The following is a 12,466-nucleotide window of genomic DNA, read 5'->3' as shown; positions in this document are numbered from 1 at the left end:
TATAACCTAAAATCTAGAGGATTATAGTATTATAAAAATTACATATCCCAGAAAATAAAGGGTAAAAAGCTGTGTATACACCAAATATATTTTATCTATTATTTCTTTCATTCCATAGATTCCTTGATCAGCTTCCCTTAGTATTTCTTCGTTCCTGGGGCTGTTCTCTAAGATGATGTTTAGAACCAGGCTAATTTCAGTCTTACGGTAGACTAATATTCCTGTGTCATTAATCTGATTTTTCTCAATTCCCATAGTTGGTTAACACAGAATTTAGAGATCAATATGAGTCATTGCAGTAAGCCCATGATCATCTTCACCCCTTTTAAATTTTGTTTGAGTTAGAGCAAGTTAAATCACAGTGGTAGTGCTTACAAACCTGTCTCAGACTATACTATCTGAATTTCCAGGGAAAAACAACTTTTCTGTCTAAACGTTCAGAGATGCAAGAATATTTACTTTTCCCTTACTGTATTTAATAGCATAGGTAATAGGAGGAAATGAATAAATAAATGAGAGAAAGGCTGAAAGAAATAAGGTAGAAACAAGAAGTGAAGTAAAATATTTGAAGTGAGAAAACAGGACAAAAGATGAAGTAAATAAGCAAAGAAAAGAGAAATGAAGCCTAAGGAGTAGGAACATCTAGATTTATGTCTTCTGCTGAATTCTGGCACAGAGGAAATAATTTTTTTGTGGAAGCCAGTAAATAGTCTTTCATCATGATTTTGTTTTTCAATTGTGAGGAATTTTTCTGAAGTCTTTCAGTGCCATCAAGTTTTCTGTTTGTGACATGACATCTCTTTTGATTAGCTTGGTTTGAAAAGTAGGGTATAACTCCAATGTATGCATTACAATTGTGATTTGGATTATTAAAACTGCTTTGGAGAAAATCTCACTGTTGTCTCCCCTTACCACTTGTTTGTCTCAGTGTGTTTGAACTACATTCCTTTCTCAGAAGACTAGTCTGTGAGTTCTGCTGTAGGTGCAGAGTGATGTTCTGTCTCTACTAGGGACATGGAGTTCTGCATCAATCATGAAATTCCTGGAAAAATTTGAATGGTCCATGTGATAGTGATGTTTGCTTCTGGAGACCAGATGAAATCTAATCCAAAATAAACCCTCTTGAACAGCTAGCATAGGAGTGTCAGCACCAGCTGCTTTGATCTACTGATCCATTTCTACAGTTTCAGATTACTTTCTAATGGGGACAGAGCCATACTTGTTCACTTTGGTTATAGGTCAGTGGATGAGGGCAGTGAACCTCTACGATATGTGTCTATGCTGCAAGTCTAGCCATGAGTTTGGGTGCTGATTTAGAAAAAATTTGAAGTGCCAGAAATACTTTTCAATTTTTGTAATATAAACTATGTCTATGAAGCACATAAATACTATAAATGACAGTGGTTCAAACGACTAAATCGTAACTGTTTTCCATAATTCAGATGGATTTTCTGATGGATTAGTTTGCTTATATTTTTAAAGTGTTAAACAGAGGAATCTTCTGATTTCTTTCATTTTACAATTTTTGTATAGAATTTGAAAATATGTATGCTTCCCACGCCAAATGTTTTGCTTGAGCTGCTCATCTGCATTGATAAAATCCCAAGACCAGTGTTTTATGGCAGTCATTAAGTAACAGCAAGACAAAAAATGAAAAAGAGATGGTATTTGCAAGTTTTTGCAATTATTACCCTTTTTCGTGCCTTAGCTGTCATGAATCATGACAGACTTTTTTTTTTTTTTTTTGGCCTGGAATGAATTCCTCAGTTGTTAAGGTGTTGAAAATCTGAGTGATATTTAGGTGCTGGTGTTAAATCATTTTATCTTGAAATAGCAGTTGAAAGAGTACTCTCCATCTGCCCTGTTTAATTTTAAGTTCAGAGTTTCCCAAGATTTTTGCATGTTTAACTGTAGTATAATCTCTCACATATCTAAGCCAGTAATTAGTACTAAATTCAGCTATGTTTCTTGTTTATTAGATCGTTGCAGATTCTTGACTTTGGCTTTCAGCATTTTTTCCAGAAAATTTCCAATGTTCAATTAAGATTTCTGTTGATAGGGATGTTTAAACCTACAATATTTTAATATAATCATTAAAATCCACCCAAAACTATTAAGCTTGTAACAGCATAAATACCAGAAGCATTTTGAAACTATTTGAAAAAAATCACTGGTTTTAATAAAAACAATAAAGTCATTTGCAGTATTATTTAATTTGTTCAAAATTGAGATATAAGCCTCAATTTAAAATGAAGAAAAATGTCGAGAGTCAAAATGTGAGTTGTAAGCCAGTAAGTTCTGAAAGACTCCTTATAAGTAATCTTGGCTTAAGAGTATTTCACTGTTAAGTTGAAGTGCTCTGTTTGTGTATTTTTTTAATGTGTTTGATACAAGTAAACTGTTTCAAGCTTTAATGTGTGCTTCAATACAATACAGCTGTTTTCATTACCCTGTTAGCACATGGCCTGAACGTAAAATTCATATTAATTTCAGGACTTCTTGTAAATATTCATAACTTTTGGTATCCCATTCCTCACTACCAGTGCTTCATAGGCCACTAGCAAGATCCTGGGTCTTTAAAACCGTTCTTGCAATGTGGTGAGCAGAAGGGCGTTAAATAAAACTGGTTGTAATTTTGGTTTTTGATAACTGATACATTAATTGTAACTTGAAATAGCTATAATACTTTTATAAGCATTTCTTAGTGCTGCTTTTAGGGACTTAAGTGCTGGATGATCAGGTTTTGTTAATTGAGCAAAGAGCTGTATGAGGGATAGAACCACTCACTGTGAAGGGGCCTTGATCCCAGCAGGGAAAGTCTCTGATGGTGGGAGTGACTCCTGCATGGTCAGACAGGGAACTTTCCTTAACGCTGGGATCTCAAGAGTGCACAGATAACTTTGAGAGGCAGGAAGTAGGCACTCAGAGGCAGCTATCTTGGTACACAGAAATAACATTCTGTGAAAGAAAAACTTGGGAATTGTAGAAGATAAGAATTAAAAAACTCAGGGAGTTTAAAGTCACGCAAACGTAGCAAGCGTGGTCCTAAGTAGTTGATATGATTTTTTTGTTGGATATTATAGATGGTTAAAAGGACTAATAGTTCTCACAGAAATAACTTTAAGGACTCATTTGAAACTTTATAGGGTTTATATGGGGTGTCAGGATAGAATCTGAATTTCCAAAATACAAAAATACAAAAAGGAGCTGAGTTTGTGACCTGTTCCCTACCCTTAATCTAATCCTGAAAATTCCATTATTAAATATTGTAGCTGCAAAGTTTTTAAGAGCTTGGTGTAGAATTTCCTGATATGTTTTGTATTTCAGTCAATATCATGATCTTAAAATATTTTGAAGGAATGGGAGACACATGACAGAATTTTGCTATGAACATTGAATTAGCCTGCAAGGTATTAAAAGCCTTCATTATAAAAATTCCTTGTGCCTGAAGAGTAATATTCTCATCATAATTAATCAACTTAATTTACAATTAGATTGACTGGAGCCAATATTTTGAGATGATACTGATACATGAGAAGAAGGAATTTGTTCTTTGTCTTTTGCTGTTTCTCTGGTGGCCCTCAGAAGGTGATTTCAGTAGGTTTTGTGGACTTAGCTTAGCACAAGCTCTGAAAGTTTCAGAGGAGGGAGTGCATGCTTCTGCTGCTCAGGAGAATGAAGAAAAAGTGAGAAAATTCATTATCTACATAAATAGATAATGGTTTAGAAACACAGATTGTTAAAACATGTTAAATGTTAGTGTTACTTTAAACTATAATTTTTCTTTGAGCTTTGTTTCCTGAACATTAATAAATTCAGTTGTGTTCAGTGCTCTAATATTTTAATTAAGTAAAGATACTCTTCCTTTAATTCCTTATAAGAATATATGCAAAGTAATTACAGTAAAATTAAATTAAATTTGGAGTTGATTTTATATACTTTTTTCCTATTGCTGCATTGCTGTTTCTGTTTAGTTTATGCAGCACTATTGTCTTTTGTTTCAATAATGTATCATCTTTTCTACCTGAACAAGTCCAGTGTGACTAGATGCTGGCTGGTTTTATTTCCTTTGATTTTTGCTTGTAGCAGGGTGGCGAAAAGACACTTAGCATCTATACCCAAAGTGGTTACTGAATGCCAAAAGTTTATAGGGAAAATAAAACTAAACTTGTTTTTGTCTTAGTTTTATTTGTTCTTTAGCCAAAACAAGAGTTATTTCCTCTCTGTATCAATTGCAAAACTCTTCTGGTTTGTTGCTTTTTTGGGAGTTGTGTTTCTCATTTGGTTTGGTTGGTTGGGTTTGTTTGTTTATTTGGGTTGTTTTTTTTTTTTTTTTCCTTTCCCTTTCCCTCTTAAGGTCTTTTTTTTCCCTTTCCCTCTTAAGGTCTTTGTATATGAAATACTTGTCCTTTATCTCAAGTCTTGCAATCACTGTAATTCCAGTTGAGCCCAGATTCTTCTGTTGAAAGTTCTGACAAAAGAGTAACTCCAGTGTTTTCTTCAGTGAAATTAAAATCTGGAATTCTGCAGTATAGTGTTGAGGATCTTTTTACAGTATAAGCTTGATTTTTCAGTAACAGGTAGTTGTATTGAGGGATAAATGGAAGGATCTGGCAGACACTACTATAATTCTGGAAAATAGTTCTTCTTTTAAAGCTTGTTAACCATAGGAATATAATAGTAAGCATGCTAATACAGAAGTATGTTTTGCCACATATTTTTTGGATAGAATCATAGGCTTGGTTTGGAAGAGACCTTAGAGATTATCTAGTTCCTATCCTGCTCCCCCATGAATAGGGAATGCCATTCACCTGATCAAGTTGCTCAGGGTCACATCTAACCTGGCTTTGAACACTTCCAGGGACAGGCCATCCACAACTTCTCTGGAAAACCTGTTCCAGTGCCTCAGCACCTTCTGAATCAAGAATTTCTTCCAAACATCTAATTTAAATCGTTGCTCTTTTAGTTTTAAGCTGTTCTTCCTTGTTCTGTATCTGCTTGTGTAAAAAGTTGCTCTCCCTCTTTTTTAAAAGCCTCCTTCAAGTACTGGAAGGCTGCAGTGAGGTTTCTGTGGAGCCGTCTCTGCTTCAGGTTGGAGAAACTCAGCTCTCTCAGCCTGTCTTCCATAGGAGAGGTGCTCCAGTCTTATGATCATCTTTGTGGCCTCCTCTGGGCCTGCTCTAACAGGTCCATGTCTTTCTTGTGTTGAGGATCTAAGAGCTGGATACAGTCACCCCTTGTCACTGGCCTTGATCTGGACATAGAGTCATTGACCACAAGTCTCTGGCTGTGTCCATCCATCCATCCAGTTAATTTTCCCTCCAATAATCCACAATTTAAACCTGTGTCTCCGATGTGGCGAAAAGGGTCTTGTGTGGCACAATGTCAAAAGCCTTACAGAAGTCTAGTTAGATGACATTGGTTGGTCTTTACCTTGTCAGCTGGTGCTCCATCATAGGAGGCCACCACATTGGTCAGGCATGATTTGCCCTTAGCAAAGCTGTGCTGGCTATCTCTGTTCAACATGTGCCTTAAAATTGCTTCCATGATCTTTCCAGACACAGAGATGAGACTCATTGTTCTGTAGTTCCCCGGATCTTCATTTCTCCCTTTTTAAAAAAAAATAGGACTGATGTTTCTGTTTTTCCAGTCAACGGGGTTTTTGTGTGACTACCATGGCTTTTCACATATGATGGAGAGTGGCATGGCAGCTTCATCTCATCAGGTCCCATAGACTTGTGGTTATTCAGTTTCATCAAGTGGTCTCAAACCTGCTCTTCTTTTACAGTGGAAATACACTGAAATGACCATCCCCTAGTGCTTCCCATGTTTTGTTTTGTCCTTTTTTCAGCTACTTCATTAATTTTCCTTTTGTTACCACTTTGTGGTCTCCAAAATGATGTGCAGGACTTCTGGGGAAAGTGGTGGGTGGAGGTAGGGAGGAGGAGCTGCTTGTTTGGTAATTTTTTACTTGGACTGCACTTCAGTGTTGTAGCTTAAAATTTTCCAACTGTTTCATTTTATGGAAATGTGAAGTCTCACTTCTTTCATTTTGAAGATGCTTTCCAGTGAAGTACACTGCCTACTCCATTTTTCAGGCAGGCAAACAGTCCACTCTTCACAAGAGTTTTACAGAATAATTTAGCTGTGTGTGAGTCACCCATGCTAGGAAATTTAGGAACCAGAGGCACTTCCACAGCTGCACAGATCATGGATTGTGCAATCAACTTGTAAAAAGTAAAGTGGTGACTAGCACTAAATATTTTTAGAAGTGTTTTACTTACATGTATGCATTTCTGTGATATAGATAATTAAGTTGCAAATAAAATAGTGCCTTTCTAAAGCACCTGTCATATGTTCTTGGGTGTTGCTGTTAGCAACTGTTGTCAATTAAAAAAAGAAATTGTGTCCATTTGGTATACCTGCACAATTGTAAGTGCTACATATGGCTACTGTTAATATAAATTATTCATCAAATTGTCTTAGTTTCAGATTATTAATTTAGAGGAATATCCTTGTATAAGTATCTGTACTGAGGATCGTCCTAAAACCATCCAAGTTCTTGCTAATTAACATGCTATTTGATAAATAGGTTGACAACCAAGCAACACATCAGGTATATATATTTACATTTTGCTTGAGATTCCCATTGACTGTAAGGCTGAGTTCTGGTTTTGTTTTCATATCCAGAAGCTGATCTGTGAGTCTGGATCAGTGTATAAGAATAAATCGCATTCTGCCCAGAAGTTCAATTTCTCATGGGTTGTCATGTGAGAGGCAACAGCGCATGGGAGAATAAAGATGTTTCCTTTAAATGTGATGCAGGCTTCTCAGGTAGTAACTACAGTGCTCATCTCTTTGAACACAAATTTGAATCTTGTTTTTCCTAATTTTGTCTCTGGTTGTGATTTAACACATGATGTACGTCAGCATGAAATGCCACTGTTGCCAAAAGATGTCTAACCTGGTGATTTGCTGCTTCCCCTTCCTCAGTGCCAACACAGCTTTTGAGCAGTCATATGCTGAAACAAATGTAGTTGATTTAGCTGAATGAAACAATATTTGGGTTAGTTTGGGGCTGGACCAGTTTTAGCATCTGCTGACTGATCACATATTAATGATAGCTGAAGAGAGGGAATTTAATGTGGCCATGGAAATAAGTGGTCAGAGAAAGGATCATAGGCTAATATTACACAAACTTCTGGTTTGATCAAGGAGATTGGTAAAAGTGCTTATAGGGTGTGAAGTGCCTGGTCTCTGTAGCCATGTAGTTACCTGTGTGGTCTGTGGGTATTGCTCTTGCTATCTTTCATGTGGTAATTCTTCATCTGTGGACAGATTCAGAGGAAGTACTTAGTCTTACTTCTCCCACATTCTAGGTAAATACCCTGACCATGAGTTAGGAATCCCTTGAGTTCATTTTGTTTAGTTGTCTGGCATTTTTTTTAGTTGTCTGGTACTGGTGTGCCAGTTCCCCTCTGACCCCTCCCATCACTTTTTCATGTGGGTGTAACTAAGAAGCAGTAAGATTTTCTGGATGTGCTAGATAATTGTATCTTAAAGGAGTAAGTTGATGATATAAAATAATTTGATGTCCCTTAAAACTGATTTAAGACTCATAAACTATATCCCTTATGGACTGTAAAGGGCAAGGATGAAGCAAGGCAGCAAGTAAGATTACAACCATGGACTTCAGGGATCTTCTTCAAAGAATCCCATGGGGACAAGAGTCCAGGAGAGCTGGTTGGTATTCAAGCATGACTCCTTTAAGGCAAGCATGACTCCTTTAAGGCTCAAGAACAATGAGCAAGAAGTTGGACAAAGGGGGCAGGAGACCTGTATGAATGAATAAAAAACTGCTGTCATTTTTCAACTGTAACCAGGAAATACACAGGAAATGAAAGCAGGGACAGACTGCTTGGAATCAATATAAAGTGCTTGTCAAAGTAGAAACATGACAAGAAGGGCCAAGACCCACCTGGAATTAAATCTGATTGAGAATGTCAAGGACAACAAGAAGGGCTTCTTCAAATACATAAATAACAAAAGAAAAACCTAAGATAATGAGGGCCTCTTACTAAATGGAAAGGGACCCTGGTGACGGAGGATGCAGAAAAGGTGGAGACAGTGAATGACTTCTTTGCATTGGTCTTCACTGGCAAGACCAGCTCTCCAGAATATCTGACTCAGGAGACCAGGGTAAAGGAATGCTGGAGGAAAGACTTTTCTTCAAGGAGGTCAAGGAGGATTGGGTTAGAGAACACCCAGGTAAACTGAACATTTACAGGTCCATAGGCCCTGATGGATTGCATCAGCAAGTGCTGAGAGAGCTGGTGGACACCATAATGAGGCTGCTCATGAGAGGTTAGGGCAATCAGGAGAAGTACCTGAGGACTGGAAGAAAGCAAATGTCACCCTGGTCTTCAGAAATGGCAAAAAAAGAGAACCCAGAGAACTACTGACCAGTCAACCTCATCTCATTCCCTGGAAAGGTGATGGAATGTCTCCTTCTGGAGGCCATCTCTATTCATGTGGGTAACAAGAAGGGGATCAGGAGCATGGATTCACTGAGGGCAAATCATCCTTGGCCAACCTGATTGCCTTTTACGATGAAACAACTACCTGAAGGGATGAGGGGAGAGCAATGGATGTTGTTTAACCTCAACTTAAGCAAGGCTTTCAACAACATCTCTAACAACATCCTTGTAGGCAAACTCAGGAAGCATAGCCTGGATGAGTGGACAGTGAAATGGATTGAGAACTGGCTGACCCCAGAGAGTCACTATCAGTGACACACGTTCTGGTTGGAGGCCTGACACTTGTGGTGTCCCCCATGATTCAATATTGGAGTTGTTTAAATTATTCACCAATGGCTTGGATGAAGGGGCAGATTCCTCCTCAGCAAGTTTGCTGGTGACACCAAGCTGGGAGGAGCAGCCAATACCCCAGAGTGCCATGCAGCCCTTCAGAAGGGCCTCGACAGGCTGGAGAGATGGGCAGAGAGGAAATTCAGTGAAGGCAGGTGCAGGGTCTTACCTGGGGAGGAGTAACCCCATGTACCAGCACAGGCTGGGGATTGACCTGCTGGAAAGCAGCTGTACAGGGAAGGACCTGGTGGACAACAAACTGTCCATGAGCCAGCAGTGTGCCCATGTGGATGAGAAGGCCAATGGTGTCCTGGGGTGCATTAGGAAGAACATTGCCAGCAGGCTGAGGGAGGTGATCCTGCCCCTCTTAGTACTGGTGAGGCCACATCAGGAGTGCTGTGCCCAGTTCTGAGCTCCTCAGGGCAGGAGAGACATGGAGCTCCTGGAGCAGGTCCAGTGGAGGGCAGTAAAGATGAGTGAGGGATTGGAGCATCTCTCTCATGAGGAAAGGCTGAGGGAGCTGGGCCTGTTCATCCTGGAGGAGAGGCAGTTGAGAGGGGACCTTCTGAATGTATGTAAGTATCTGCAGGAAGAGAGGATGGATCCAGGCTCTTCTCAGTGTTGCCAAGCAGTAGCACAAGAGGCAAAGTGTGGTGTCACATTATAGGAGTAGCGGGGGGGGAAGGCCAACGGCAGGCAGCATGGGGCCAGACACCTTGGGGGGGAATACATGGGGGAAGCATGGGGGTACACAGGACTTGGCTAGCTAACACAAATAAGAACCCCTAAAACCCAATCCTGGGATGCAACAGCAAAGTTGATGCACAGGAAGTTCCACCTGAAGAGGAAGAACTTCTTTACTGTGCAGGTGAACGAGCACAGGAACAGATTTCCAGGGAGTCTTTGGAGTCTCCCTCACTGGAAGTACTCTGGGAACTGGACACAGCCCTGTGCACTGTGCTTTAGGATAACCCTGCTTGAGTGGGGAGGTTGGATGAGGTCCCTCCCATCCTGACCTGTTCCATGATTCTGTCATAAAGGCATTGGGTGCAGAAATAATTTGCATATCTTCTTACAGACCCTCGTGGTCAACTATTGACTTTTTTATTTCTGAAAGTTTTAGAATGGCATCATGAGAATGGAACAGGAAATTTTGACTGAAGTTTTCTCTTTTTTTTATGTAAAAAGTGTACGTAAGTGTTCATTTGAATGTAAAAGCTAATAAATCTTCATTGGGTGTGTTTTTTTTTTTTTTCTGGTCTAGGATTGAATTTTAGAAAGATTCATTTGTGTGAATTTCATAATCTCTTTTTAGCTTCCTTTCCCAACTTTTAAGACATATCTGCATGCTAAAAGTTTGACAGTTGAAGTGCTCATGTAATATGTAGGTTCATGGATTTCAGAAAGAGTAATTGACATGGATAGCTGAGTGTTGTTGCAGTAATAATAACAATGATAAAGTCTCATTTTCTAAACTTAAGCCTGCATTTATATCAAAACCAAACAGAAATTTTGCATGGAATAAGAATTTCCTTGGTGTTATCTTGCTTTGAATGTGTAATAATTATGTCTGTTGAAATCGATAGTTAATTTTCTCCAGGACAGTTTTCAAAAAGTAGTTGACTTTCTGTATGTGTTATTCTTTCCTTTTAGTATTGAGGTATAGGAAAACCAATGTTTGACTCTTTAGTCTGTCTCATTTCTTGGTGAATTACCATGTTTATTTTCCAGTATAGGAATTAAATGTTTAATAAATTTTTCTTCTTTGGTTTGATTTGTTAGGATTCTTCATAGTATTTTTGCTTTGATGAATATGTGAAATACCATTTTAGAAAAATTGATTGTTAAACTAACATTTGTGTCGGATACAAAACATCTAAAATTTATAGTGCTCCGTTTCATAAATATGCACATTTTAAATTGGGTTAATTATATCAAAGTGTTTTTAACTCCAGGATAGATATCTTGGTACTGTATTTTGAAGTTTTTTCTTTAAATTTCTGTTAATATTGATAAATCATCAAGTGAAGATTTTTTTTTTTATTTTCTGATAACTTTATTCTGTAGAAAAACAATTACTTGTATGTAGTAAATAATTTTATGTGATACTTATAATATTCAGTAGGAATTTAAACTTCTGAATGTGTGTGTGGAATTTTTTCACCTTTTGAACTTCTGGAAAAAACTTGACAGTTATCTACCTTCTCAGTTCCATCTAAGAGGCTGGAAGAAAGGAGCTTGATTTTATTTGTTCATTGTGAATTGTACCAAGTTTATGTGGGTCATGTTAGAAAATAGCAGACTGCAGATTTTAGACCATCTATAGCACTTTTTTCCTCAGCAGTGAGCTTTAATTTAGGATCTGTTCTTCAACTGCCTAGCTGACTACAGGTTGTATCTTTCCAGCATTCCATTAAAGGAAATGAAGATGTACACAGGGATGTGAAAGTTTTCCTTTTTGAATTGTAACACTAATAGGTTAGTAATTAGCTTCTCTTGACCTAAATGCCTGTTGTGAAGTACTAGTTTTGTGTTAAGCGCCATTTAAAGAGACAGTAGGTGTACTTTTAAGCCAGACTTGATTATGTATATTGTATTTTAGATGTGGAGACACAACACATAATCAAGTCTAACCCAGGGTACTGTGTTATAGAACCAGGAATGGGAGATGTAGCTAAGATGTTCCTGCTCTTTAGAGAGAGGTTTCTTAGCTGTGCCAATTTTCAAAGATAGATGGAGCCACACTTTTAAAATTCATTCTTTATTGTTTTGTTCTTAAAACTGTGTGATATGTGTGTTCTTTTAAACACATAGTTTCACAAATCTGCTTCAGTGTGTGGCCAGAGCTAAAGGGGTGTGCACCTTCAGTGAGAGCCAAGGAAGGGTGGGGCCTTAAAAAAATGGGAGCAAGTGGGATCATAACGTGTAGCCACAGTCTTTTTTTGTACAGACTAGTTGCACATGATTTGCAAACATTATTTCTGCCACTCACTCTTACAGCTTTGTTATTGAAGGAAGGGAGTCTCTTGTAAGGAACTGTACACAAATGACTGAGTTAATATTTAAAATGAGACTACAGAAGAATAACAGCTGGTTCTGATGGCTAGGTTATTAAATGCTGCCTTTCAAATTTATCTATAAACTTGGGTTTGTACTATTTCTTATTGTCCTTTTTGTTTTTCTGATTTGGGGAGCTTGTTTATTGACAACTCTGAAAATTTGTATCACTCTCTTTTAGTATCTTTGTTAGTAATTTGACGGAGGCACATAAACAATACCTCAGGTGTTTAGAAGTGTAGGTAGTTGGAATCTTGGAAGGCGAAGGTAATACAGGCAGCCTGGAAAGGGATGGAGGGGTAAAAAGCCTCATAAGTGCTTCAGCACCCCACAGCCAAGGACCAATTATTAGACACCTAGCAACCTGCTGAGTGCTTTCCTGGTCACCCCCAGGGAGCTGGAGGGAAGCCAGGCTCAGGCCAAGAGCCCAGATTGCTAGAGAATTCCTGATGAGGTGGCAGGTCTGACGATGTTTTGAGAAGTCAGTTTGGTGAGTCAGAGACCAGATCAGTGGGGTACATGGGCAAGTGTGGGCCAGGTTC

General features: G+C 38.4%; 1 protein-coding gene across 11 annotated transcripts in view; it reads left to right on the top strand.

Moving 5' to 3' along the window:
* CLOCK (clock circadian regulator) overlaps positions 1-12,466 on the top strand; it is a 61,649-nt gene that overhangs the window by 12,581 nt on the left and 36,602 nt on the right. The window lies entirely within an intron of this gene.

Source organism: Vidua chalybeata, chromosome 4, assembly GCF_026979565.1.
Source record: "Vidua chalybeata isolate OUT-0048 chromosome 4, bVidCha1 merged haplotype, whole genome shotgun sequence".
In the NCBI taxonomy this organism is placed as follows: domain Eukaryota; kingdom Metazoa; phylum Chordata; class Aves; order Passeriformes; family Viduidae; genus Vidua; species Vidua chalybeata.
Note: the sequence above shows the minus strand (reverse complement) of the source record. Positions and strands in the feature narration are given on the sequence as shown.